The 26369-nt window shown below is 48.9% G+C and overlaps 1 protein-coding gene and 1 long non-coding RNA gene across 11 annotated transcripts in view; both read left to right on the top strand.

Annotated features, from left to right (window-relative positions):
- ASAP1 (ArfGAP with SH3 domain, ankyrin repeat and PH domain 1) overlaps positions 1-26369 on the top strand; it is a 344867-nt gene that overhangs the window by 98271 nt on the left and 220227 nt on the right. The gene's annotated exons all lie outside the window — the stretch shown is intronic.
- LOC146403665 (uncharacterized) lies at positions 2969-9649 on the top strand. Its single transcript, XR_014843351.1, has 2 exons — positions 2969-7675; positions 9573-9649. It is a non-coding gene; the product is annotated as an uncharacterized LOC146403665 (long non-coding RNA).

Below are 26369 nucleotides of genomic sequence, written 5' to 3' on the forward strand. Positions count from 1 at the left end.
TTTCAGATTGGAGGTAGAGGAAAGTTCAAAGGTTATTATAAAAACCAAAGGAAATGCAAGAAAACAGGTGTGGAAACTCTCACAGAGACTGTGGGTAAGGTTCTTCCAGCCTTTGTTGCTTAAATTTTTTGGGGGTAGAAGGAAACCGCTACCACCTACGTACCCACCTAGCTTTCATTTCCTGAGTGGGTTATAGAGCTGTCTTAGTTCAGGGTACCAGAGATGTGGTGGCCTGTAAACAACAGAAATTTGTTTTTCACAGCTCTGGAGGCTACACATCCAAGATCAGGTGCCACGATGGTCAGGCTTTGGTGAGAACCCTGCTCCGGGCCGTGTACAGCTGTCTCCCGCTGTGTCCTCACATGGCAGGTGGAGTCAGGGGACTCTCTGGGGTCTCCTCTGTAAGGGCACTAATCCCATCCATGGGGCTCCACCCTCTTGACCTGATCACCTCCCAAGGCCCCACCTCCTAATACTGTCACATTGGGGGTTAGGATTTCATCGTATGAATTTTGAGGGGATGCATTCATACCATTGCAAGAACTATTTTTTTTTTCTCCTGCTAATTATCATGGACAGGTTAGGACTTGATTATTTGGGAAGGCCTAGAATGCTTAATTAGTGTTCAGAATTCATCATTTTTAACGGTGGTTCTCTTTGGAGTGTATTCATTTTTGTTACCCTGTGGAGACTTGTTTTTGGAAAAGCAGTATGTTGTGTTGATTATCAGGGAGGAATCAGAGGCAACCAATGAACCCAGTCCCCATTAAATGTGAGACTTAGGTCAAAATTGATATTCCGTAATCTCTTTGAAGCACCATTCATTGGGAATTAAGATGATAGTAGTAATAAATAGATGCTAAAACTTTAAAAACATCATTTAACTTGGAAAACACATGAACGTCTTAAAATGTTTTGGAATCACTCTGTCTTTTTTTCTAGCCTCTGCCATATTTTCTTGCTTTGACTGTCCAAGCCTTCATTGCTGTTACAAGTTCTGAAGGAGTTCTCGTCGTGGCTCAGCGGTTTATGAACCTGACTAGTATCCATGAGGGTGTGGGTTTGATCCCTGGCCTCACTCAGTGGGTCAAGGATCCGGTGTTGCCGTGAGCAGCAGTGTAGGTCGCAGACGAGGCTTGGATCCAGCATTGCTGTGACTGTAGTGTAGGCCGGCAGCCGTAGCTCTGATTCAGCCCCTAGCCTGGGAACTTCATGTGTCACAGCTACGGCCCTAAAAAGACCGAAAAAAAAAGTTCTGGAGTGAGTTTGTCTGAGTCTGACTGCTTAGCTGTTTGTCATTGCCCCTGATACAGAGGTTCTCAAAGGATGGCCTTTGGGGTTTCTGGGGTTACCAGGACTCATGCAGGGACCCTGTGAGGTCAAAACTATTTTCTTAAAAAATAATACAAGGCATTATTTGCCCTTACTCACTCTTACTCTCTCATGCATATTTAGTGGCATTTTCCAGAGGGGGTGTGGTGGGCAGGGGTGTCATCCTCTGACAGTTAAATGTGTGTTCTTGAGTTTGGAAGGTTTCTCAGTTTTAATTTCTCTTGCGGTATCAATAGATAAAACCCACTTTAAGACGGTAACAAACCCCTTTGGGATGTTCTGACTCGGTCAGGATGTAAAGAGGTCCTAAGACCAAAAGGTTTGCCAAGCCTTGCTCAGCTGGGCAGAACCCTCCACAGCTGGCTGCCTCATGGGTCACTGGCCAGCCAGCGGGGGAGCCTCTGAGTCAGCTGTGTGCCCCGGGCTAAGGTGCCCAGCCCCGGCAAAGAGCAGTAAGGTCTTTCCTTCCAGAGAGGGGACACCGGGTGGGACTCACGTGTCCTGTACAGACCCCCAAGCCTGTTCCGTTTCCTTTCCGCCAAGGACCTTGTCTTTCTGAAATGCAGTGGCGTCAGCTTGTCTTTGTTGAGACACAGCATCTTTTTTGTGATACATGTCATTTCAACGAACACGTAAAGCATTTTTTCAAAGGACAAGGGTGTGCTGGGGTGGGATCCCTTCTGGCAGCTGTCTTGCAAGGGTGGTTTGCAGAATGGGAATACATTAGGCATTGTGGAGCTAGTGATTTTCGTCAGAAATTCAACGCTTCATCCACTAGATGAAACATTGCATTCCTGCTGGTTTCCTGGTGATTTTCTTTACAGAACTTCAAAGGTCTTGTGAAAAAATTCGGCGAGCTGCTCCCGGTCTGCGTGGCAGAATTGTAATGGCACCAACTGCTCTTTCAGAGCCTCTTCCCCCTTTTCCTCCTCCCCCTCGGTGCTTTGCCACGAGACCAGCCCTTCCCTTCCTTCTTCCTGGCCTGAAATCCTGCCTTCCTCTGACAGCCGTTCGAGGTATAGACTGCGGAGGAGGGCGATGGTTAGCATCAGCCTCTGTCTGATACGAAGGAGGAAAGCGGCAGGAACTCGGCAGAGCCCCGTTGGTCTCCCGCCGATCCTGCCCAAGCCCATGCCCACGGCAAAATCCGGGCACTCTGCTCCCTCTGTTTTTGTTGCTGATGTGCAGGCTTGTCTTTGTCTAGACTAGAACTAGACTGAAATCTACATAATGACTATGTCGTGCTGGTTTTTTATTTGTAGTGGTTATGCAGTGCCTATTTAAAGAGCACCTGTGAGGGAGTTCCCTTCGTGGCCCAGCGGTTAACGAATCTGACTAGGAACCATGAGGTTGCAGGTTCGATCCCTGGCCTTGCTCAGTGGGTTGAGGATCCGGCGTTGCCATGAGCTGTGGTGTAGGCCACAGATGTGGCTCGGATCTGGCGTGGCTGTGGCTGTGGTGTAGGCCGGCGGCTACAGCTCCGATTTAGACCCCTAGCCTGGGAACCTCTATATGCCGCAGGAAGCGGCCTTAGAATAGGCAAAAAGACAAAAAAAAGAAAAGAAAGAGCATGTGTGACTCATTTAGTACTCATTGAGTTGTTGTATCATTTGTTCAGAGGCCCCTTTCTCCAAGTGGGGTTCAGCCTGAGACCAGGAGAGCCCCCTGGGAGTGATAGAGTTATCCAGCAGCAGGGGCCTCAGAGAAAGCGATTGCTGCTGGCAAGGCTGCATCTCCCTCTCCCTCCCAGCCAGCTCTCCTCCCACCCCAGACGTGCGTACCTGGGCTGGCCAAACAAGGGCAAGGGCCATGCAGGTGGTGAGCTCACTTTTCTGGGAGAAGGCCGTTTAGACATGTATGTAGTTAACCTGACGTGCCCCACAGAAATCTCACCATCTTACCCTGAGAAGCTGTCACTCTGTTTCTCCCAGCCCCGTTTAGAAGGCCCCTCGGGGAGAATACTAGGATGTATTTTTCTCTCCCTGGTTACTTCACAGGGTGCATTTTAGTGCTCCGTTTAATTGGTGCCCTGTGCACTGGCCTGGCTGGCATGCCCTTGTTTGGGGTCTGTTCCAAGCACTTAGAGCAGGATGCCTTGTCCACAGTGCAGGGTGTGTTCTCACTTCTGTTCACCTGAGATCCTTGCTGCAGGGCCTCCCCGCCCAGCACCGGTCACACGAACATCTGAATCACAACACAGATCTGTGGAATGAATGAATGAGAGCATTGGCGCACACCCAGGCTTTTCTCATGAGCCCGTCAGTGCTGAGTGGCACCGTGGGGAGACATTGAGCCTAAAGATTGGATATAAGGAGGTCTTTATATTGTTTCTGGATGATTCGGGAGAGAGGAGGTCCTAGAGCCTCTACGGCAAAGGGCTTGGGCCATCTGGAAGGGAAAGAAGGGTATTTTCGCATTTTCGTCGTCCTTTCCCGTTCAGGGGGGTCATTTGGGGTCTCTTTCTATCTCCCTCCTTTCTCTTCTGGTCCTGGCTCCGTTGTATGTACTGGTCATTGTTAACTGCTGAGTAACTTCTAGGACCTGCAGGGCGTCAGATGGCTTTAGTGTAAGTGGTAGAGCTGGAATGCTCTTCTCCTGACCCTCAATTTGGTTTTCCTTCTGTTAGCCCTGGCTGGAAAGTTGAGGGGGGGGGAGAGAGCATACCCCTACGGTGCCCCCTGACCTCCCAGTGCAAGGAACGCCTGTTGGGGGAGGGGCAGCGTGCTGACCCCTGAACCATGTCCTTGGAGCTGACCTTGTGATTTTCGTTTGCTGCCCTGTGTTTCCTTGCTGGAGGCTTTATGTGGTTGATTTTTTTCCAGAAAAATATAACTGTTTTTGTTTGTTTTTTAAGAGCCAATGATTTCTTATTAGAAACATTGTGGACTTTTCCTGTTCTGGTGCCAACTTGCAGACTTTGACAAACAGACAAGCTGTGCGTTTTGTGTTTGCAATGGCTGTTAAAAAAAACCCATCGTCTTTGATAATTTTTTTTTTCAAGCCCCTTACAGTAAGGGGGAAGCTCCCCAGTATAGCCCATTTATTGCATTATTAATTCCTGTCGAGTGCTATTTAATTATTGATGTTTCATTGAAGGCTGGTTTTGCCAACATAAGTAAGCAGCTTGCTTGGGAAGAGACCCTTTTGTCCTGTTGATTCCCGTTTGCATGGAATATTTTCTTCCATCCTCTCACTTTCAATTTATATGTGTCCCTAGAAGTGAGCTGGGTCTCTTGAAGACAGCATATATATGGGTCTTATGACCCTTTTGTCCTGTTGTTGGGCTGGAATTGTCAGTTCCCTGTAACCTGTGGGCTCTGCGGTCAGCTCTGAGAGTCACTTATTTTATTTTTTTTTATGTCTGCACCTGTGGCATGTGGAGGTTCCTGAGTCAGGGATTGAATCCAAGTCACAGCTGCAGCAATGCTGGATCAGTTAACCCTCTGTGCCAAGCCAGGGATTGAAGCCACGTCTCTGCAGTGACCTGAGCCACTGCAGCTGGATTCTTAACCCACTGCACTACAGTGGGAACACCCTGAGAGTCACTTGTAAGCCTGGGTTTTGCTGAAGCCCTCCAGCTCTGTTTTCTTATGGGGGGAGATTTTTGCTTCTAACTGGAGCTCTTTGATGGAGAAGTAGCTCCTTTTAATTGTTCTCTGGTAGATTTCATTTGGGTTTTAATATTATTCCACTGTTCTTCAGGGTCTCGATGTGTGGTTTGGGTTCCGAGTAAAATTTTCCTTTCTGCCTCTCTAGCATTTTTTTTTTTTTTTTTAAACTGAGGATGCAAATAGGTACTTTTTTTGGTTTTTTTTTTTTTTTTTTTTTTTGATAATTAATTGAAATGAGGTCTGTCCAGAAGAGCTGTGTTTCCCTTTGGTTGGCTTTACCATGTACCTCCCAAATCATAAGAGGTTGCAGGTTTTCTGAATCCTCTGTTACATGGCATGATACATGTGGACACCATTCATCCTGCCTCAGTGTTTGTGATTTGGTACATAGGAGGCATTCCTTTAGTTTCTTTCTTCTTTGCTTTGTATAGCCTTACCTGCAGCATGTGGAAGTTCCCTGGCCAGGGGTCAGATTGGAGCTGTAGCGGTGGCCTATGGCACAGCCACAGCAACATCCAGAACCGAGCTGCATCTGTGACCTACACTGCAGCTTATGGCAGTGCTGATCCTTAACCCACTGAGCCACAGTGGGAACCCCTTTAGTTTCTTACCATGTCTTTAATTAGCTTGTTTTGAACGCATTTCCTAGACAGAGGCCAGTGTTTCTCAAACTTTACTGTGCATGTAGATTACCTGGGGGACTTGTTAAAATGCTGATTCTGGTTTAGAACAAGCTCTCAGGTGATGCTGCTGTTGTTGGTCCAGAGGCCACGCTGTGAGTGGCAAGGACGGGAACCATTGATCTGCAGCATCTCACACACATGCACATGCACACAGGAACACACACACCTTTGTGTAACCTGCCTCTTTGCCCCCTACTGTAAGGCGAGAATCAGTTCCTTGGATTGATTGATCACTTATCCTTTAAGTAAACATTCCTGATTGTTTTGAAAGAGCTGTTTCTGAGGCTTCTTTTTTGCAGTGTTTTGATCCCAGGTGTTTCACTCTGGTGGGCAGTGCTCGGATAGTGTTTGAAGTCAAGTAGGCCCCAAGGCATCTTGCTTGTCCCCATCCTGGGCCTCCATTCCCATATCTCACTGGAAATCTCGTATCCTAGTAATCAGGCTTCAGAAACATTAAGGTGCCCGCAGTTTGCATGTTTTTTAATTTAACATCCTGACAATTTAGTGCAAGTCGTTGGCCTGACTTAGCCGTGCTGAAAAGTAGTGGCTTCTCTAACAGTTTTATGCATCTCTTGTTTTGGCTCTCACTTGCACGGGGATGTGTTCACAGGGCTTTCCCAGGAGACCTCTAATATCTCTCCAGGATCAAAGAGCCCCAGGAGTCACCAGTAGGGTGGGGCATGAACAAGGCCTCGGCAGCAGGGCTGCAATACCCTTCATCACCGTAGGAGGCGCCAGTCCTGCCCAGAATCTGCCCCCAGCTCTTTTCTTTCCATGTCTTTTCTCACTTGGGTGACTGTCTACGCTCCAGACCCTGTTGACGCCTGGCTTTGGAATCCCATATCCCAGTGTACATAAATAGGGTGATGCTTGTGGCTCCCTCTGCCAGTTCTGAGCAGAAGTAAGTGTGACCAGCCAGGGTTTGGGTCAGTTTCCTGTACACCTCTCTGCCTCCGTTTCTTTGAGCCTTCTTTTTTCCATTTGTTAAGTAGGACTTGACCTTCTCGAATGTTAGTGAGGATGAAATGAATTAATCTACTTAAGTGACCAGCGGAGGGTCTGCTTCGTGATACGTGTCCAGTTAACGGTCGTGCTGGTGGCGAAGATGACCGGGGCCAACACACGAAAAACAAGGGAGTTACTGAGCCAGTAGTTTGGGGGAGATACTGCTCACGGTAGGGGAGAAATTAAGGGGTGGGAAGTAGACTTCAGTTCGCTCCGAAGGGAGGAGAGAATAGATCCCGCGCCTTCAGGTTTCTTGTGTCAGTGACACAGCACTGTGGCCAGAGAGTTTGGGGACTGAGAAGGAGCCCAGGAAGGCAGCGCAGGAAAGGAGAGGGGTTTGGGGTTCTGAAGGATCCGAGGTGTGGCGATCCGGTGTGTGGTCGTATCACAGAAAGGGAAGGTTGGTTTATTTGTGGTAAGAGTGCTTTGTTAATGGGGCGGTTATCCTCCCTCTCATTGCTCTTTCGTCTTAGGAAACGGAGAGCCGTTGCTGTTGGAGAGGATGCCCATTTTTTCCAGGCTTGAAAGGGGTCTGTGTTGACGTTGTCGTGTGAAAAGTGCTCTGTGCTGCGGTCCAGGGCTGCCAGAGAGCGAGAGGAACAGGAAGTCGCCACACACAAAATGTAAAAGGTCTTTCATTCATTTTGTGTTTTGTTTTCCCCGAGCTGTTAAACAAGTTTGTTCGGACTGCATGCTGCGAGTAGAAGTGATTTTTAAGCCGTCACGGAGGTTTCGAGGAACTGGAATAACACCGAGGTAGCTGCCTTCGCTTTATGGCATGAAGCTCTGTTCAGATTTGGTTACTCATCTTCCAGTTGAAAAACGAGAGACCGGCCCCACACGTTGTCCCTCACCTCTGGCTGGATTTAAGTGGAGTTCAGGCGGAGGCGTGTAGAAGACTTGAGTAATAAAATGAATGAAGTGCTTTTCTTTTCCCATTACCCAGGAAGGGCACTTGATACACCCGATTGGTGTTACCTGGAAATGCATGTGTAACCCCTTTTTTTGTGTGTGTGTGTTTTTGCCTTTTCTAGGGCCGCTCCTGTGGCACTTGGAGGTTCCCAGGCTAGGGGTCCAGTCAGAGCTGTAGCCACCAGCCTACGCCAGAGACACAGCAACTCGGGATCCGAGCCATGTCTGCAACCTATACCACAGCTCACCACAACGCCAGATCCTCAACCCGCTGAGCAAGGGCGGGGTTCGAACCCTCAACCTCATGGTTCCTAGTCGGATTCGTTAACCACTGCGCCACGACGGGAAGTCCTGCACGTGTACCTCTTTAGAGTGGGACTCGTCGTATGTGTACAGGGCTGCCCGCGTGTGTGTTGCTCTCTGCGGTTGATGGGGCAGTGTCCATTCTCCTTGGCGGCCAAGCCTAGGGTCCTTTGCCCCTCTGCCCTCCTTCTCTGCCGCCTGAAGGAGCTGGAGCCACGTGGAGCCTCCCGCTGTTGGAGGCCTCCTTGCCTTCTCCCCGCTTTCCTTGCCCTGTGCCGGCTGAGCGCCTACATGTCCTTCTGGACCGAGCGTGCATGTCACCACTTGAAGCGACCTTTCCCAACCACGGTTCCCGGGGCCCATCCTTGAGCACCCCTGGCCCGCACCCCCGGTCCGCACCTGTGGTGTTCAATGGGCCCTGCTGTGGGTCGTGGCTGCCCTCCGTCTGCTTGGGCAGGACGGCGCTGTGCTGGCCACCTGATGAGCCATCCAGAATCAGCACAGAATGAGCCCCTCTGGAAGTCTGTGATAGAGCGTCACTTTATCAGTGTGCTCGGCGAAAATATTACTCTTTTGGTAAAGTGACCATTAGTCAGAAACCTCTCTGCCGTAACTTTTAGAAATTATTGTTCCAGGCCATGCCTGTTCATGGTAGAAATAAAGGAGAAAGGGAAAATCACCTATTATCCCGTCACCTGAAGATGATCCAATCCAGCCTTTTGGGTTATAATTCTTCGGAAAATAACCTTTTAAGTAACCCACCTGGTTTGAATAGTGGGGGAGCCCTTAGGAAGTGACGGGTAGATAAAAAGATAGTCTCCAGTGGATGTATAATTGTAATTTCTTCTGTAATTTCAACATTTTACATGAAAATCTTGGTGAAGGCTGTCATTGTTAGTTCTCTCTGTAATGTGAATACATTTTCCTTAATCAATTCGTCACTTTATTGTTTTCCCTTTTTAAAAGACATTTCTGGAAGTTCCTGTTGTGGCTTAGAGGTAATGAGCTTGACTAGTATCCATGAGGATGCAGGTTTGATCCCTGGCCCCGCTCAGCGGGTTAAGGATTTGGAGTAGTTGAGCTGTGGTGCAGGTCGCAGGGGAGGCTCGGATCTGGTGTTGCTGTGGTGTAGGCAGGCAACTGTAGCCCCTATTCTACCCCTAGCCTGGGAGCTTCCATATGCCACAGGTGTGGCCCTAAAAAGCAAAAAACAAACAAACAAACAAAAAATTGTCCAGCCACTGAAAATTTGTTAAACGTTTATATAAAATTTTTTTCTAAAGTATCTTGTAATGAAAAGGAGATGAAAATTGTGCCTTCACGCTGTGAGTGGCCATTGGCGTGTTAATGGGCTTCTCCTGGTGGGGAAATGAATAAAGGTCACCCTTGGACTTGGAAGAAGGGAAGTAGAAAGGTGAGAGTAGGAGTAGGGGGAGTAAGGGAGTAGGGTGAGATTAAGGAGAAAAGGGAGGCCTTTTATTCTATTCTCAGCTGTTTAGAATAAAGGGGATTTTTTTAAGACGAAAAAGAAAAGTTCTTTGGGAGTTCCCATCGTGGCTCAGTGGTTAAGGAATCCGACTAGGAACCATGAGGATGCAGATTTGATCCCTGGCCTTGCTCAATGGGGTTGCCATGAGCTGTGGTGTAGGTCACAGACAGGGCTCGGATCCTGCCTTGCTGTGGCTGTGTCGTAGGCCGGCAGCTACAGCTCCGATTTGACCCCTAGCCTGGGAACCTCCAGATGCCGCAAGAGCGGCTCAAGAAATGGCAAAAAGACAAAAAAGGCAAAAAAAAAAGAGAAAAGTTCTTTTGCATTCTGGAATACTTCCAAAAGCATTGCCAATGGTGTTAAATTCCATTTTGGGTTTGGAATTTTGAAATTTTTAAAGTGCTGAAGTAAAATTAGGTCTTTGTATTATTTTTCATTTGACAGTGTAAAAACAACAACATAAACTAAGCCGCAATCACAGCATCAGAGACACGGTGTAAAAGTGGTTATTTGATATGGGATTGTGTATTCTGAAGTGTAGGTGGGGCGGATGGGTTTATGCGTAAGTTGAGGTTGCCCTTCTCTGCCGGGCGTGAGGGGACTATGTATCCATTCTACCCACTGCCAGTGGTGATGGGCACAGAGACCTGGGATGGCCCCAGCATCTGGTGTCTTTGGTGCAAGTACCAGAAAAATGTAGAGCAGAAGCAAGAAGTTTCACCAGAAGCCCTGAGAAATCAGGTCGTTTGACTAAAGTGGAATAAAAAGTTCAATAAATTGGTCCTGAAATAATATGACCCTTTAACAACCCTGACCTCAAACCAAGTAACCGTGAAGCTTCAGAGAGAGGCTTTTGCTTTTGGATTTGAAATAGCCACAGCACTATCTCTGTTCTCCCTGTAAGCCTCCTAGTGTAAGGCTTTCCATCACACGGTCTCTGGACTTAGTGGTTCTGACAGAGCATCCTAGACCTTAACCCTATAGAAGTCTTCGGGGACCCACTCTGTGGTTCTCTGGCTCTGGGCCTCCCATCTTTCTAATTTTTTTTTTTTTTTTCTTTTTTGGCTGTTCCTGGGCCGGGGATTGAACCCTCACCACAGCAGCGACCCAAGCTGCTGCAGTGACAGTGCTAGCTCCTTAACCTGCTGAGCCACAAGGGAACTCCGTCTTTCTACTTGTCAGCTTTTGTGGATTCTGATCATTCTCTCCATTTGATGTGCGAAGTGCATGTGTGTCTAGGTACACCTGTGTCTTGGTTTGGGCATGTGTGTTTTAAATGCTTTTTTTGTACTTTTAATATGGTTGGTTATAATGACAGCTGCACCATCTTGAGGGTTTAGCACCCTTGACTAGGTCACTGTGCTAACCCATGTGCATGTTTAGCTCATACTTGCCTCTTAATTCCTGTTAGGTTTTTATAAATGAGGGAACTGAGGCTCAGAAATTAAGTAACTTCTGCACTGATAGAGCTAGGAAGTGAGGTTGAATCTCATGTCTGCCAGATTCTGCCGTCTGTGGACTTAGCTGCCATGTTTGCAGGCTGGTTCCCTAAAACCTCAGTGTCGGGGTCGACATGTTGAGTATTGAGCAAAGTTTAGTACTGGGAGTCACCAGTAGGGGTTGGGCTTTGAAGGCTAACTATGTGACTTTCTTTAACCCAGGAGTTGGGCTTTGAAGGCTGACTGTGTGACTTTGACCAGCTCGGGGTGAGCTGGTGCCCAGGAAGGTGAGGTAACTGACCAGGCCGACCTGGGCAGCACGGCGTGCTCCGAGCCAGCGTACTTTCCTCTCCACAGGCTGCCTTCCTGCAACCCTTGCTCTGGGTTTGGCACTTCCGTCGTGGCTCAGAGGGATGGTCTGAGAGCACGACGACGTTGTAATGTCAGCTCACCTTCCAGGATGTGGTCCCAGTGGTGATAGGGGCCTTCCTTGCTTTTACCATCAGAGTAGCCACCCCTCATCTCTTCCTTAACTAAAGCAGCCCTCCTCGCTTCCTTGACGTTGGAACTCACTTAAATTTAACAGTAGCTGCCATGGGAGGTGTGCCTTCTGGGTTCTAGGCCCCTTATGTATTCCGTCTATTCCCGGCACCAGTCTGCTGGAAAGTGGTTTTACCCTCATTTTGCACCTTGGGGAAATGAGCATTGGAACAGCTTGTCCAGGGAAGGTCACAGCTAGAAAAGTGGTGGATGCAGGTTTTGAACCCAGATTTTTCTGATGCCAAAGCCCATTTTTGATACCAACTGCTGCTGAGGAATAAGTGAGGGTAGATGTGAAATAGGTGTGTTTGCACCTTCAGAAGCACTCTGGAGCCACGAAGACTTGGCTTCAGCATATTCTTCATGACTTCGTGTGTAATTTTCAGTTGGAGGCACTCATAGGCTCAGGAAGTATCGTATGTAAAGACAGACAGTGTTCTCAGGTGACAAAAAATACACCTTGGATTTATTTGCTAGAATCCTCTACTCTCCCCCACCTTCCCCGAGAGACAGAAATGCACATTTAATATGGGCGTGGAAACAGTGAGCCACCATAAAGCTCACCCACAGGACAAATTCCCCAAGGCAGGAAGTTCAGTTTGATTCTGACATTGTTTGAGCACCTGCCGTGGGCCCATTCAGTGGTGGATGCCGAGGGAGAGGTAACAGAATGAATTGGACATGATTTCTGCTCAGAAGGCGTTCGCAGGTGCAGGGGGCCTGGGGAGAGGGCGCAGAGCTCACCCCCTGTTACGTGGCAGGGACAGTGGGCAGGGCTGTGAAGACAGTTCTCATTGCTCTGGGAATACACATGAAGCCACACCTCGTGCCAGCTGCGTGGGTCTTAGACCATCCTTTCTGACCTAGACCCTGAAGGATGGATGAGTGGAACATTCCAGGCAGAGGACACCCTTTGAGCAAAGGCCCACGGTGGGAACGTACAGGCTGGAAGGGAGACTGGCTTCCATTAGATGGGGCGGCAGCCCCGTGGCTGTGGTGTCGGCTCTATTTCATGCCTCTTCGGTGTGATTTGATGAAGTGATCAATCTGCCTCTCTCTGTCTTTCTCTGTTAAATGTTTTTTATGTTTCTTTGGGGGGGTATGTGTGGAGAGATTCATTTCCAGCTGGGTCCAGCTGCAGTGAAAATGTCCTGTTTGACAGATTGAGGGATTAGATTCCAACCATCTCTCCTTGAAAGCCAGGGCGATAGCTGTGACATCTAACATCCCTCCCTGTGGGGGCAGGTCAGGGGGGCAGTGTTGATTTAGGGCTGCTGGATGCGTTGACTTAAAAGTTGTTTGAAAAAATGGGGTTGTGTTGCCCTAGTTGATTAATAAATACGGCTCCTCACTGGTTCCTGTGGGTTTTTCTCCAAGGAGAACTTAGGATGACACGGTCTGAGGCTGCTCCAGAGAAGAGTGCAGCGTATCATAGGTGGGCAAATGTGTTTTTTTGTTGAAAGAAATAGTGCATTTATGTGTTTTTCTGTTTAGTTTCTATTTCAGAGCTCCCCCCCCCCCCAAAAATGTAAAGGACACTCAACTTTTAAGTTTTGGAAAAATAACTAAAGTCTTTGGTACCCATTTAACACGAGCCAGTAACACGTTTGTACAGGAGACCAGTGTCACTTGTGGAGCTTTGAGCCAGTTGCATGGCCACCCGCCTAGGCCACTTTGTGCAGCTGTAAGCTGATGGATTGGGACCAGCTGACCTCGAGGGCCTCTGACACAGTAGCCCCTCGGAAGTGGAATGAATAAATCCCAGGTCCTGGATCCTTGCTCTGCTCTTGACAGTGTAGCAGTTGTTCAGAGAGGCCAGTCTGAGCTGCAAAGTCCTGTGGTGTCCTCAACAAGGGAGGCTCCCAGCTTGTCTCCCCCCAGCTGGGTGCCACATCTCAAGAGGAGTGACCAAGACAGCTTGGGGACAGCGCTGGAAGGCATTTTATCGAAGTGGCTCAGGGAGCTATTGTGTTGCCGGAGCCGGAGCAGTGATGGTGGGAGTGGGGACGATGCCAGCCTTCAGAGAGTTAGGGAGCTCGCCCACCACAATCTTGAGTTCAGGTTTAGGAAGTGGCATGGCCACAGGGTCTGAATTGAAACCCTCAGAGCAGCCAGGGCTTCCAGGGGATGATTTTGGCAGAAGCCCTATTCCAACTATCAGCAATCAGGAACCTATGGCTCTGGACTTGCAGCCAGTCTAGGCGGCCTTCCCTTTTCCAACTGTTAGGAGCTTATACTGAGCTATAACGAATTCATTGGTTTTTTACAGCTTTTGGCCACAGCACTGCCCATCTCCCCCTTGGAAATGATTTGGTGCAAAGTTGTATGGTCAGGGTGTTGGTGGCAGGGCAGTTGATGCCTAGAACACAGACAGCCGTGCCTAGAACCTCTTACTTTTATTTGGCAAAATCACACGTATTTCTTCTCCTCCCTTACTCTGAAAATTGATACAGGCTTTTGTGCTGAGTCAGATCAAGGTCGAGTCACTTGTGTTTTCACTGCTCTGAAGCCCGTCGGCCGCCGTATCATAGAGCATGTGGTTAAGAGCACACGCGGGCTCTGGTCTGATGGTCCCGGTTTTGAAGCTCTTTTGTACCAGTCATACCAATGGTACGGCCACAGTCAAAGTCTTTTTTTTTTTTTTTTTCTGGTTTCCATATGTCCTGGCTGTTTCCTCGTCTATCACAGTACCAATCGCAGGCAGCTATTCTTTTTTCCTTTTTTTTTTTTTTTTTTCCATTTCTTGGGCCGCTCCCGCGGCATATGGAGGTTCCCAGGCTAGGGGTCGAATTGGAGCTGTAACCGCTGGCCTACACCACAGCCACAGCAATGCGGGATCCGAGCCGTGTCTGCGACCTACACCACAGCTCACAGCAACGCTGGATCCTTAACCCATTGAGCAAGGCCAGGGATCAAACCCAAAACCTCATGGTTCCTAGTCAGATTCGTCAGCCACTGAGCCATGGTGGGAACTCCTCTCTCTCTCTCTCTTTTTATTTTTTCTTTTGTCTTTTTTTTAGGGCTGCACCTGCGGCATATGGAGGCTCCCAGGCTAGGGATCAAGTCAGAGCTACAGCTGCCATCCTACATCACAGCCACAACAACTTGGGATCCAAGCCACGTCTGCGACTTACACCACAGCTCACAGTAACGCCGGATCTTTAACCCACTGAGTGAGGCCAGGGATCGAACCTGTGTCCTCATGGATGTTCGTTCACTGCTGAGCCATGACGGGAACTCCTCGGTCAGCTATTCAGACAGTATGTGAGAAATGCATGGAGAATGCTTACCATGGTGGCTGCCTTATGATTTAATTGGTTAGTAGACGTTAACCAGCTGCAGTCGTGGTGGCGGGAAAACCTGCATGTGTGTGCGTGTGTTTCATGTTTCACAAAAGTGGGGTACTCTTAATCTGTTTTAAAACTGCCATTTCCCCTAAACATTATATTTAACATTTCATTGTGTCATTAGTCTCCCAACGCGTTATTTATAATAACAGTTTCATGGAGCTGTAATTCGCATACTGTACTGCTTCCACTGAAATTACACTGTCCACTGGTTTTCAGTATATTCACAGAGTTGTACCATGAGTTTCAGGACGTGTTTATCACTACCCCCCAAAGCCCTGTGCCTGTTAGCAGTTGCTCCCTATTTTCTGCCAATACCTGCCCCCACCCCCACTTCCTCAACGAATCTACTTTCTGACTTTAGGGGTTTGCTTATTCTGGACATTTGCAAACTACTTAACGGCTGCACGGTTTTCGGTTGTGTGGATGTACCTTAATTTAGTAACCATTCCCCTGCTGTTGGACGTTTATTTTTATTATTATAGGTAACGTTCATATTGGGCCTCTTTAACCATTTCAGTATTGTCACCTGGGGTTTGTATCCTTGTCATTAAGAGGTAACATGGAAGCCTCAGCTGTGTGGTGCCCCATACCTGTGCTGTGAGGGGCCCTTGGAGTCAGGGAGGGAGGCTTGAGTCTGAGCCCTAGGCCCTGCTGCTGCACCTGTCTGGGGTCCTCTTGGCTGCTCAGGACAGCAGCAGTCTGCGAGGGACAGAGGGGACGAGCGACTTTTTGAGCACAGTTCTTGCAAGCACAGGGCCATAGTTGTCACCAGCTCTTCAAATAGCGCGGCAGGCTCAAGCTCAAGGACAAATCTTGGTGGAACTGGGTGCAGGGAGAATTATTCATTACATGTGTGCAGAGGCAGCTGCTCGGTGACTTCGACCAGGGCTGTCCACCACAGCAGCTTCCTCCCACCTGAGCGGTGCAGAGACTGATGGCGGTGAGGGAGGCATAAATACCGCAGTGTGTCAGATGCGCCAGCCTCTAAAAGGCTCAAGTTCGGAGTTCCCATCATGGCTCAGTGGTTAACGAATCCGACTAGGAACCATGACGATGTGGGTTCGATCCCTGGCCTGGCTCAGTGGGTTAAGGATTCGGCGTTGCTGTGAGCTGTGGTGTAGGTTGCAGACACGGCTTGGATCCCGCGTTGCTGTGGCTCTGGCGTAGGCCGACGGCTACAGCTCTGATTCGACCCCTAGCCTGGGAATCTCCATATGTCATGGGAGCAGCCCAAGAAATGACAATAAATAAATAAATAAAAGGCTCAAGTTTAGGTGTCTTGAGAAGGAAAAAGATCTTGAAGAAATGGGCCACTCTTCATTCTGCATCTCCCCATGGGATCATTTTCAGGTCCCAGGGCTGGATAACGTGCTGTGGAGAGATGCATAAAGTTCATTTAAAGCTTTGCTTTTAAATGGCGGGGTTATCATGGGAGAATCTGTTTCTTCACATTTTCTGTCTCGCTGTCTGAATGCGTTCAAGTTTAGAACATTTGCATTTGTCGTTCCTGGTGTTTTCTCCGCCCTTTGCTGGCCTCCAGATGAACACTGTTAATTGAGTTTGATTAGCGTGAGCAGGCCGGTCCAGCCTCTTTCAAGGGAGATGGTGGTGGTTGCAACAGGAGCTCAGCAGCACTGCCCTGACCACCATTCAGATACACTGGTTTCTTCATGCTCTGCACCAAACCTTTATTAATTTGCAGTGGAAAATTGTTTTAGGTATTTCAGCTTCTTGTATTTAAATTAGGGATCCTAGCTTAGTGTTGGCAGTTTTAGAAAATGAAAGAATCAAAGTGAGAAGGGTGGACCTTGCAGGCAGCTGAGTTCTCAGGTTTTGCAGCAGCCACTGAGTACTACATCAAAGGGCCCATCAAAGCAAGCTCCTTGCATCTTGCATTGTGCATTAGTGGGCTGAGGCTTTGCTTGTTCCTCCGTCCCCAGCAGGAAAGAATGTGCCCTGGGAGGGGGGCCGGGATCCACGGCATTGATGTCACAGGCCACCTCGCCCTCCACCCTTCCCTGATAGCTCAAAGCAAGCCGCCGCGTGGAGATGGAGCCCGTGCTTACAGGTATATGCTGCAGAGTCCAGAAGCCCTGGGTTCCTAACCCAGCTCTGCCCTAGCACCTTTCTCAAATTCCGTCCACTTCCTCGTTTGTGAATTGGGGTCAATAATAGTACTTTACGTAGAGGGTTCTTGTGAGGTTGGAATGAGAAAATTCCTTGTGAGGTGTATTAGCAGCACAGTGTCCGTCCTATTTACTGCTCCATAACCACTGGGGTTGCTGTTGCTATTTGTATGCTTTGGAGTCACTTAAAGTCTCTGAGCCTCAGTTGTGTCACTTATGAGGGCAAAAATATTGGTCTCAGTAGCAGTTTTGAAAGAAATGGGTGAGGCAGTGCTGGAAAAGCACCAGTATTGCTTCTAACTTGTCTTGGACACTGGGCATAGCGGTATGTGGTAGTTGGTGGATTTATAGCACTTGGTTCTGCTTTATGTTCTATAACTGGTTATTTATGTGTCGGCCTCCCTCATGATACCAGAAGCAGAGGAGATGCTTTCACCTTTGCTCAAAATGCTCAAAATTGCTCGACACAATGGCTCATCAACAAATGGCCGTAACAGACAAGGCGGGTTAGCGCTTAGGGAGCACGTGGATCAGGAGCACGTGTTTCCTCCTGTGCGCGCGGGAAGCGCGCAGAGTGGTAAGTGGCACCTGTGTCTTCCTCGCAGGGGCGCCGGGGCTGCCCGCCCGGATCGGATTCACACAGGGGCGAGCACTGCGCCGCACGGGCCTATCTCACCGTGCCCTGCTGCGAGTTGACCTCAGCACTACAAACCTGTATTCCCCCCGCCAGTGTTCAGACGTTCTGTTTGCCTTTCAATATGTCAAATTCTGCTCCCCATTAAAAGAAACCACCTGTTGTGGCCTCAAGAAAGTTGCTAACTGTAAACTCATCTGAGCTCTCAGGAAAGGGAGGGTTGAAAGCCCCCGTTCATTGCTAATGCTACTGGCCTCCCACCCTCTCTCCCCACTCCCAGCAGGTCAGTGGAATTCTGGTCCCTACGTGCTGAGAGTGTCTGGATTAGGAAAAGACACCCTCACCTTGGAAGGGCCTGAGAGCAGGGCTGCCAGTGACAGCAGCTGGTCCCAGCTGTTAACCTGTGTTTCACAGGTTTTGCTCGACTCTGCTTGGCTTTTGCAGAGCTCAGGGTTACAGAGCTGACTGGAGACCTCTTGCTTCTTGTACTAGATGCCTGGTGTTCTGCTGCCACCAGCTAAGGAAGCAGGTTTCTGCTCGTCTAGGGCTTTTTGTTTTTCAAAAGGGTACTTGACAGGAGTTCCTCTTGTGGCTCATCGGAAACAAATCTGACTAGGATCCATGAGGTCGCCGGTTCGATCCCTGGCCTTGCTCAGTGGGTTAAGGATCCTGCGTTGCCATGAGCTGTGGTGTAGGTTGCAAATGCAATTCGAATCTGACATTGCTGTGGCATAGGCCAGCAGCTACAGCTCCAATTCAACCCCTAGCCTGGGGACCTCCATATGCTGCAGGTGCGGGCCTTAAAAAAAAAAAGGGCCCTTTACAAACTGTGCAGGCACCAAGTGGGCCTTGGGGAGGTTTGTTATGTGAGTCTTAAGCATCTGGGTAAAATAGGTGAAGTTGTAAGTTCCACTGAAATTTCATAATTCTGTTCAGGTACCTGTAAAATCAGAGGCCTGTATTTTAACTGATTTTATGATTTATGTTTTCTAAATTGATTAGGGTTAAATAGGATGTGCTTGGGTGTCCTGGAGCACGTCTGGGTCATCCAGTGGTTGTCTGCTGTTCCTGTTCCATCCAGGCCACCCCCCAGCTCAGTCATCTCACTGGGCCTCCATTTCCCTTCTGCAGAACCCAGGGGTCAGACTTAGAGTATCTTTAAAGCCTTTTAATTCAGCTTTTTTTTTTTTTTTTTTAAATCACTTTTCTGCAAGTGGAGCCAGCTCTCCAGTTGGGTATGGGATTCATCCTTTTAATGCGGCCTATTTCCAAGATGGCCCCAACTGCTCCCAGCTGCTCTCACACCCACCATTTGCTGCTCTCTGATGCTTATCTTCTTGTTCTATTCTGGAAAAAGAAACGCCAGCCTGATATTTCTGGAAGCACAGAAGAAGTTGACAGGCAGCCCGAGGAGAAGTGGGGCTGAGCAGGGATCCTTGCAGGATCGGGAGGGCCCAGCCCCAAACCGCCAGGTCATACCCGATGAAGAGCTCCCAGCCCTTTGCAGCAGGTTGATCTGCTGATTTGAGGATCAGCGCTGAGGGTGGTGTGTGTTGGTGTCCAGCAGAGCTGGCAGGTCAGGAACGGCTGGCTAATGTGTTGAGCCCCTGGAGGAGGAGGGCTGTGGCCTGGTAGGAAGTCACAGAAGCTCCCAGAGCCCTGGGCCAGAAGGGAGACGCTCTCTTGCATCTGCTCCCTGTGCTTCTGGGCCTTTCTTCAGGTAAGTAGTTTCCGTGCCTGGTACTGTTAGGCCCGGGATATGAAGCTGAGAGCATGCCCTCGAGGGCCTCGTCGGCTGGAGGGGACATTGCTGCCGTTTTCTCATGGTTGCTCAGGGCCCAGCATTGTGCCAGGTGCTTTGCAGTAAAGCCTGTGTCCACCTAGTTCTGATGCAGCGCTGAGCGGTTCACCGGCAGTGTCTGCAAGGGCTTTGGGCACATCGAGGAGGGAGGGGAGCGTCTGGCTGGAGACGGGGAGGGTCGTGGACAGTCGAGGGAGGTAGGAGGAGTTGCACATGGCTTTGTCAATGAGACAGGACTCCTGGCTCTGCTGCAGGCAGTGCTGGAGTATATTCACACAGACCAGCTGGTAGGATTCTGTGCCTTGAGAAGACATGTATTTGCCCGAAAGAACCAGGACAATTGAGTGCTGCCTTTCCCATGTCTTTTAGTGTTGGTTATAGGTTTTAAAGGCTTTTATTTGTAGTTTTCTGGAAAGTGGAACAAGCAAAGTATGTTCCTCTTGCTTCTCTAGACTTGTGTTCAGAAACACAAGAGTTTCCACCCCTCTTTTTCAACCCACGTCCCTGAATGAGTGTCCAGAGTGTGATATTCATGCTTCTCTCGGCTCCAGCCTCGGGAGGCCTGCCCTCCAGGCACGTGATGATGAGCCAGAACATCCTTGGTCCTGCCAGGCCCTCACGAAGGGTTTCAGGAGACAGTGGCTCTCTTTATCTCCATGTGGCAGTCTTCTGTAAGACTGGCAGCCTCCTCTTTGCAGCAGATGCATTGCTATTTGTGTTGCCCATTCTGGTCTGAGTCTTCCTCATCCAGTTGGACCCCACAGATGCCTCCCGTATCACAGAGTCTGGGTGGAACCGGTCATGTGGAGGTGCCCCGACAGATGTGCTGTGTTCTCCTTGAAACTTTCTCAGCAGCCCTGGCCTGGAAACGATCTTTCCCGCCATCTCTACATCTCAGGTCTTTGTACCTGTCTGTTTGCCTTACCCCGTTCTGCTCTTCATTAGTCATTCTATGTGCCTCCTGTCTCTCCTCTCAGGTTGTAAACTCACCTTGGCAAGGACTTTGCATCCTGTGCATTCTTCACAATCCCTAACGTGAGGATTTGCCGTAATAAGCACTCGACAAATATTTATGGAACTGAATCCAGATAGCTTTATTTATTTTGAGCTGCGTCCTCTTCAAGTACAAAAGGAATTGTTTTTAGAAAGGTCAGTATTTACTTTCCCCATCCAGTGCCTTGCCCCCAGTTCTATATTTAATCAATTAGGATAGGTGTCCCATCTGTAGCCTGAAGGATATGGCAGCCTAAAGATGAGAATTCATGGTAAAATCAGGCAGTTTAAGATAAAGATTCAGTGTAATACTTTTGTAGGAGGCAGCAGACGCCTGACTTCAGCAGATTGGAGTAACTATAATTTTCGGCATCTCAGATAAAGAAGGAATCATGGCAGCATTTTCGTGTTTTGCCACAGATGGCATAAAATTCATCTGCAGAGACTTCTTGGTGCTAAACTTGAGTAGGAAATTTTCTCTTAGGTCCTCGCGGTTTTCCACCACGTGTACCTACCCAGGCAGTCTTCCTTTATAGATGGTTTTATTTAATTTATTTATTGGAATCATTTTTTAATTGAATTTGTTATCGTTGTGTTTACGCAGTTGACTCGCTACTTCTCCTGTCTTCCCCACACCTCATTTTCCTCAACAAGAAACTCTAGACATGAGGCGCTCTGTCAGCAAAAGCATCCTCAGTATAACTTATGACTTCTTCTCCCAGCTCAGGATGCTCTGCTACATGTTTTCTTTTTTCTTCTTCTTTTTTTTTGTCTTTTCACCATTTCTTGGGCCACTCCTGTGGCATATGGAGGTTCCCAGACTAGGGGTAGAATAGGGGCCGTAGCTGCCGACCTGCGTCAGAGCCACAGCAACTCGGGATCTGAGCCTTGTCTGTGACCTACACCACAGCTCACGGCAACGCTGGATCCTTAACCCACCGAGCCAGGCCAGGGATCGAACCTGCAACCTCATGGTTCCTAGTCGGATTCGTTAACCACTGTGCTACGACGGGAATTCCTGCTGCATGTTTTCAAAGCACGTTTAATTTGATAAAGAAATCAAATCAGATTCAGATGTAGCTTCTATCTTCTGATGACCTATGATGAACCTGGCACTTGGACATACATTATTGCCTCTTGGCATAGAAAATTATACCAGGAAGAAAATTTTGTGAGTCTTAGGAGTCTAGCAGCTCACACCAGAGAACGCGTTCTCTGGGGGGTTATGTGATGGGCTGTGTGGAGATAGCCGATGTTCTGGGACACTCATGGTGTGGCTTCCGGGAGCATCACTTTTACTCAAAGACAAGGCGAGTGGGGAGGATGTGTGAACTCAGGTTGTTTCCATGACGGATAGTCATGTTCTATTTAAGCCGTCACTTACATGAGAAGAATGTGGAAATATTGGAGTTCCCATTGTGGCTCAGCAGGTTAAGGAGCCAGTGTAGTCTCTGTGAGGATGCAGGTTTGATCCTTGGCCTCACTCAGTGGGTTAAGGATGCAGTGCGGTTGCAGATGTGGCTCAGATCCGCTGTGGCGTAGGCCCCAGCTGCACCTCTGATTCACTCCTAGCCCAGGAACGTCCATGTGCCGCAGGTGCAGAAAAGAAGTACGTGGACGTAGATGAGAACAGAGGGGGGTGCGAGATGAACATGAGTCCCGGTGAGACGTAGGATTATGCGCTTAGAGCAGGTGTGTCAGGATGTTCCCTCTGACGGCTGAGGGGACCTTGCGGAAGAGTTGGAGAGACACCCCCATCTACCAGGCTCGTCTCTCTCCGTCTTGTAGATGTAGAAGCCGGAGTCCCAGAGTTTCCATCCCTCTTGGCTGAGGGGGGATTTGAACTTCCAACTCATTGACTGTCTTTCTGACCTTGCCACATAGCCTGCTTTTTTGCCCTTCAGAAGCTTTGGGGCTGGACCAGATAGATACCTTTGTGTCAGCCCAGGTGGTCAGACGGAGCTGCTCGTGAAGGCGGGTCATACTCCTGGAGGCCACCTGGTGCCATGTGATGATGAGGCCTCACAGCGGGCTGCAGGTGCCAGGGCTGCCTGTTGGCAGCCGTCTGTCTCCGCAGCTCCCGAGTCTTTACCGTGCTCCACTCTCTTACTCATTGTTGCAGGAGTTTCACCAGCCTTTGGAAGATGTCATGAGCTGCTCTTTTGGACAAGATGACTTTGTATGCCAGACACGAAACCTGTGTCTTGGAATCACAGAATTTCAAAATGGAAAGGAAAGGGTCCTTAAGTCTCCTAGGCCAACCTCCTTGTTTTATATTTGTCGAAGGTGGGACAGAAGGTTCCCTCAGACCTCCCGTTTTCTCTCTTTGGAGTTAGACAGGCAGCTAGCCTGTTGGTGGTCTACCTCTTTGATTGTTCTGATGCCTTTAACTTAAGATGTGGTTGAAGTAATACTTACTCTCTCTGGAGAAGTGAAGTAGGGCAGCAGTATTGATGTCTGCTGACCTGATCGGTGTCTTTGGGTAGATAATTTTACTCTTCTCCATAGATAAATTCCACTTGCAGAGTGGCCTCCTAGAAACTACGAGAAGCTGTGAATTTTCTCCACCGTTTTTTTTAGCCAGCACTGAAAGGAAAGATACCTGCCCCTGGTAGCACAGAAATGCCAGAATTAGCTTGGCTATCTTTTTTTTTTTTTTAATTCTTTCTGTCACATGGTCTTTTCAGTGTCTCAATCTAAGTGTCAGGTCCTATTTCTCTGTTTCTTATGATCTCAAATCCTAGAAGGATGTGATGTTTGCTCATTGATATTCCATTTTGGCAGTAAAGCCACACTGCTGGATAGGTGTAGTAATGTTGTTTTCTGTATTAAAAGTGTTGCCTTTTCTGATTTCAAAAGTAATGTCTCCTTATTATAAAAATATGGAAAATACAGAAATATGTAAAGAAAATTGGGGAGTTCCCGTCGTGGCTCAATGGTTAATGAATCTGACTAGGAACCATGAGGTTGTGGGTTCAATCCCTGGCCTTGCTCAGTGGGTTAAGGATCCCGCGTTGCCGTGAGCTGTGGTGTAGGTTGCAGACGCGGCTTGGATCCCATGTTGCTGTGGTTCTGGCGTAGGCCAGCAGCTATAGCTCCGATTCAATCACTAGCCTGGGAACGGCCCAAGAAATGGCAAAAAAAAAAAAAAAAAAAAAAAAAAATTGCATACCACAATTTTGAGAATTCTTATATATATTTGGCTTTTTAGGGCTGCACTCTTGGCTTATGGAGGTTCCCAGGCTAGGGATGTAGTCAGAGCTGCAGCTGCTGGCCTATGCCACAGCCACAGTAACGCCAGATCCGAGCTGCATCTGAGACCTACACCACAGCTCGTGGCAACACTGGATCCTTAACGCACTGAGTGGGGCCAGGGATCGAACCAGTGTCCCCATGAATGCTAAGTTGGGGTTATTTCACATCCACTGAGCCTCACCGGGAACTCGCGAGAATTCTAATTTAACTGGACGGGAATGTGTTAACATTCACTTTTCTGTGCATTATATGGTACTTGTTGAGATTGAGCCACCACATGTAGATAATCATTACATGAGTAGTTATTGTGCCGTGTTGTGTATATATAGCCTCATATGCTGCCCTTTCACTTCTAGGGTTTTTTTCCCTTGTGTCATTAGAAAATTTTGCCTTTGGTCTTCGTAGTTAAGTAATATTCCTTGATATGGCTTCATCATTCCTATTCCTGTTACTGACATTGGTTTCTCCACTCTTTTGCTAATCTGCACACCACTCTGCTGTCTCCTCTGGGACGGGGTCTCCGTTTGCTGGGTTTAGGGCTTTTGTGACACTTGGCCAAATGCTTCCCAGGTGGTTTACGGCAGTCGATGCTCCCACCAGCGGGGTACGCATGTGTCCCAGCACTGAGAGCAGGGTCGGCTCTGCACCCCGAAGTCTCAGAGTGTGTGGACATTTGCTCTGTCCCGGCCTGCCTTGGTGTCCCCACACCCTGCATGGCAGGTGGTACCCTGCTCACAGGGCCTGGGGCAAGTCACCATCAGCCTCAGAAGTGGCTTCTTCCTCCCCCCTTACTTTTCGCTTTCCATCCCTAATAGCATAATCTGTCCAGGAAGTGCCAGGGTTTTTTGTTTGTTTGTTTGTTTTTTAAAGGACAGAAGTGACTCTCTTAAAATTGGTAGCAGCTGAGGGCTGCCTCTGGCTCTGTGATCCAGCAGGACAGTGACTCAAAGGTGAGTGCCACTCCCCCTCTGGCTGCACAGGCGTCCTTGGCGTCTTCTCAGGCAGGCTTCTCCACCAAGGTGCTCAGCCCCTGTGCAGTGTCTTCTCCAAGCAACCGCAGTAGTTGCTACAGAGGAAGTGAAATCGTAAAAATACTTCAGAAGACCGACGGCCATGCCGATTGCAGGAGTGACTGCCCTTAGGTCCTAATAAATTGTGTTCATTTTCTTATAATTTCCATTCAGTGACAGCAGAAGCCTCAGCTTTTTATTTTTTCGGGTTTTAGAGAGGCTTGGTTTCTTCCCTCCCCAGTTCCCCTGTAGCTGGCCTGTGTCGCCCTGGAGAGACCAGTGAACCCCAGTGACCCCACTGCTCTGACCTGCTCATCTTTTTTACATTCGCTTGTCTCCCTTCTGTCGGTTTAACTCAGCGTCTTATTTCCAAGATGGAGAAAAAAAGGTTTTTTCAGGTTTGGGCCTTCCTTGAACCTCAGCTCTGTCACCTATCAGTTTTTTTTTTTTTTTTTTTTTTTTAATTGCGGTATATTTGACGTGTGGGGTTGTGTTAGTTTCAGGTATACACTGTGCTGATTCTATTGTGTACGTTGCAGGATGATCCCCACGGTAAGGCCGGTTAACATCTTCACCTTAAAAAGTTGCTAAAAGAAATTTTCCCCCTCGTGGTCTCCTATCCGTCTTAAGACCCTGCGAAAGGAACCTGACCTTCGTTTGCTGTATCTGCAAGAGGCCCTGGCGGCCCCCTCGCTGGGCTGTTGGGAGGACTGCCTGGGGCGGTGTGGACGGTGCAGAGTGGACACTGAGCGCTGCCCCTTCACTGTTAGGTTGGCGGCCCTGAGCTCAGTTCCCTGCGTCGGGTGAGGATGGAAGGCGCCGAGTGTGAGCTGCCCGCTCACCAGGCACGCGCAGCGCCTACCCTCCTGGCATCTCCCTAGCCCTACGTCACAGCAGGAGCTCCTCTTTGGAGGAACAGCGTCTGCTCCAGGGATCCCATCAGACCCCTAAGTGCTTTCCCTTTTCGTCTTGTCATAGAAACTCTCACCGTGGGTGCTTCCTGTGCACCCGTTTGCAAACAGTTTCCTGTTCCTTATTTTAGCTGTTTCTGTAAAAGTAACTAATAGCGCCGCACCCGTTTCTTCACCAGGCCTTCCTCTGCTCCCCCTCAACCCCCACCTCGTCCCCGCCTCCCCCTTTCCTGGTGTTAGAGGGTCTGTCCTGCTGCTGTGTCAGAAGCAACCCCTTTGTTCTTTGAGGAAAGGTCCACGTTCATCCTTCAGCCTGTGCTCCAGGTTGGCCACTGTCCGTGCTGGACGGAGCCGAGGTATAGAGGATGCTGGGGTGCGGTTTCAGGAGTGGGTGTACAGCTCCCTGTCTGGCTCGCTGGTTTATTTGTACTTTTATCCATTTCTTCAGTGACCTTTTGTTGAACTTCTGCCATGTTCCAGACACTCTTTGCACCAAAACACAAACAGGGTGGCGACAGGCCCCCAGGCCTCATGGGCTCACAGTGAAGTGACGGGGCTTGCAGGTAAAGTGCACTGGGCTGTGGAGTTGATGCTGATGATGGTACCTGTGCAGGTTCTCGTGGAGGCTGAGTGATGGACCTGACTTTTCCATTTTGCGGGGAGAAGCTATAAGACGCCTTCATACAGGATGCGGGCTCATCCTGGTTCACAGTCCGTCCAAGCCCTTCACTCCTTCCTCTGAATTACTCCACAGCGGAGTCCTAGAAGTTCAATGGCAGCTCAGCGCATCAGAGCTCAGCCCTCTTTCTCAGCAGTTGAAACCCTGAAGGTGCATTATGGCCTTTGGGTTTTATCGTAGGGATGTTTTTTCCACTGCAAGGACCTTTCCCTCCTGCCAGATTTCGGTTGCAAGAAAGACTGGGAAATGGGAGTCTTTTATTCTTAGCGGCTAAAACTTCTAAAACTGGGCTTCTG

Source organism: Sus scrofa, chromosome 4, assembly GCF_054392235.1.
Source record: "Sus scrofa isolate SSC_HxYL_T2T_F1_AM1 chromosome 4, Sscrofa_HxYL_maternal_Yorkshire_Landrace_v2.0, whole genome shotgun sequence".
NCBI lineage: Eukaryota > Metazoa > Chordata > Mammalia > Artiodactyla > Suidae > Sus > Sus scrofa.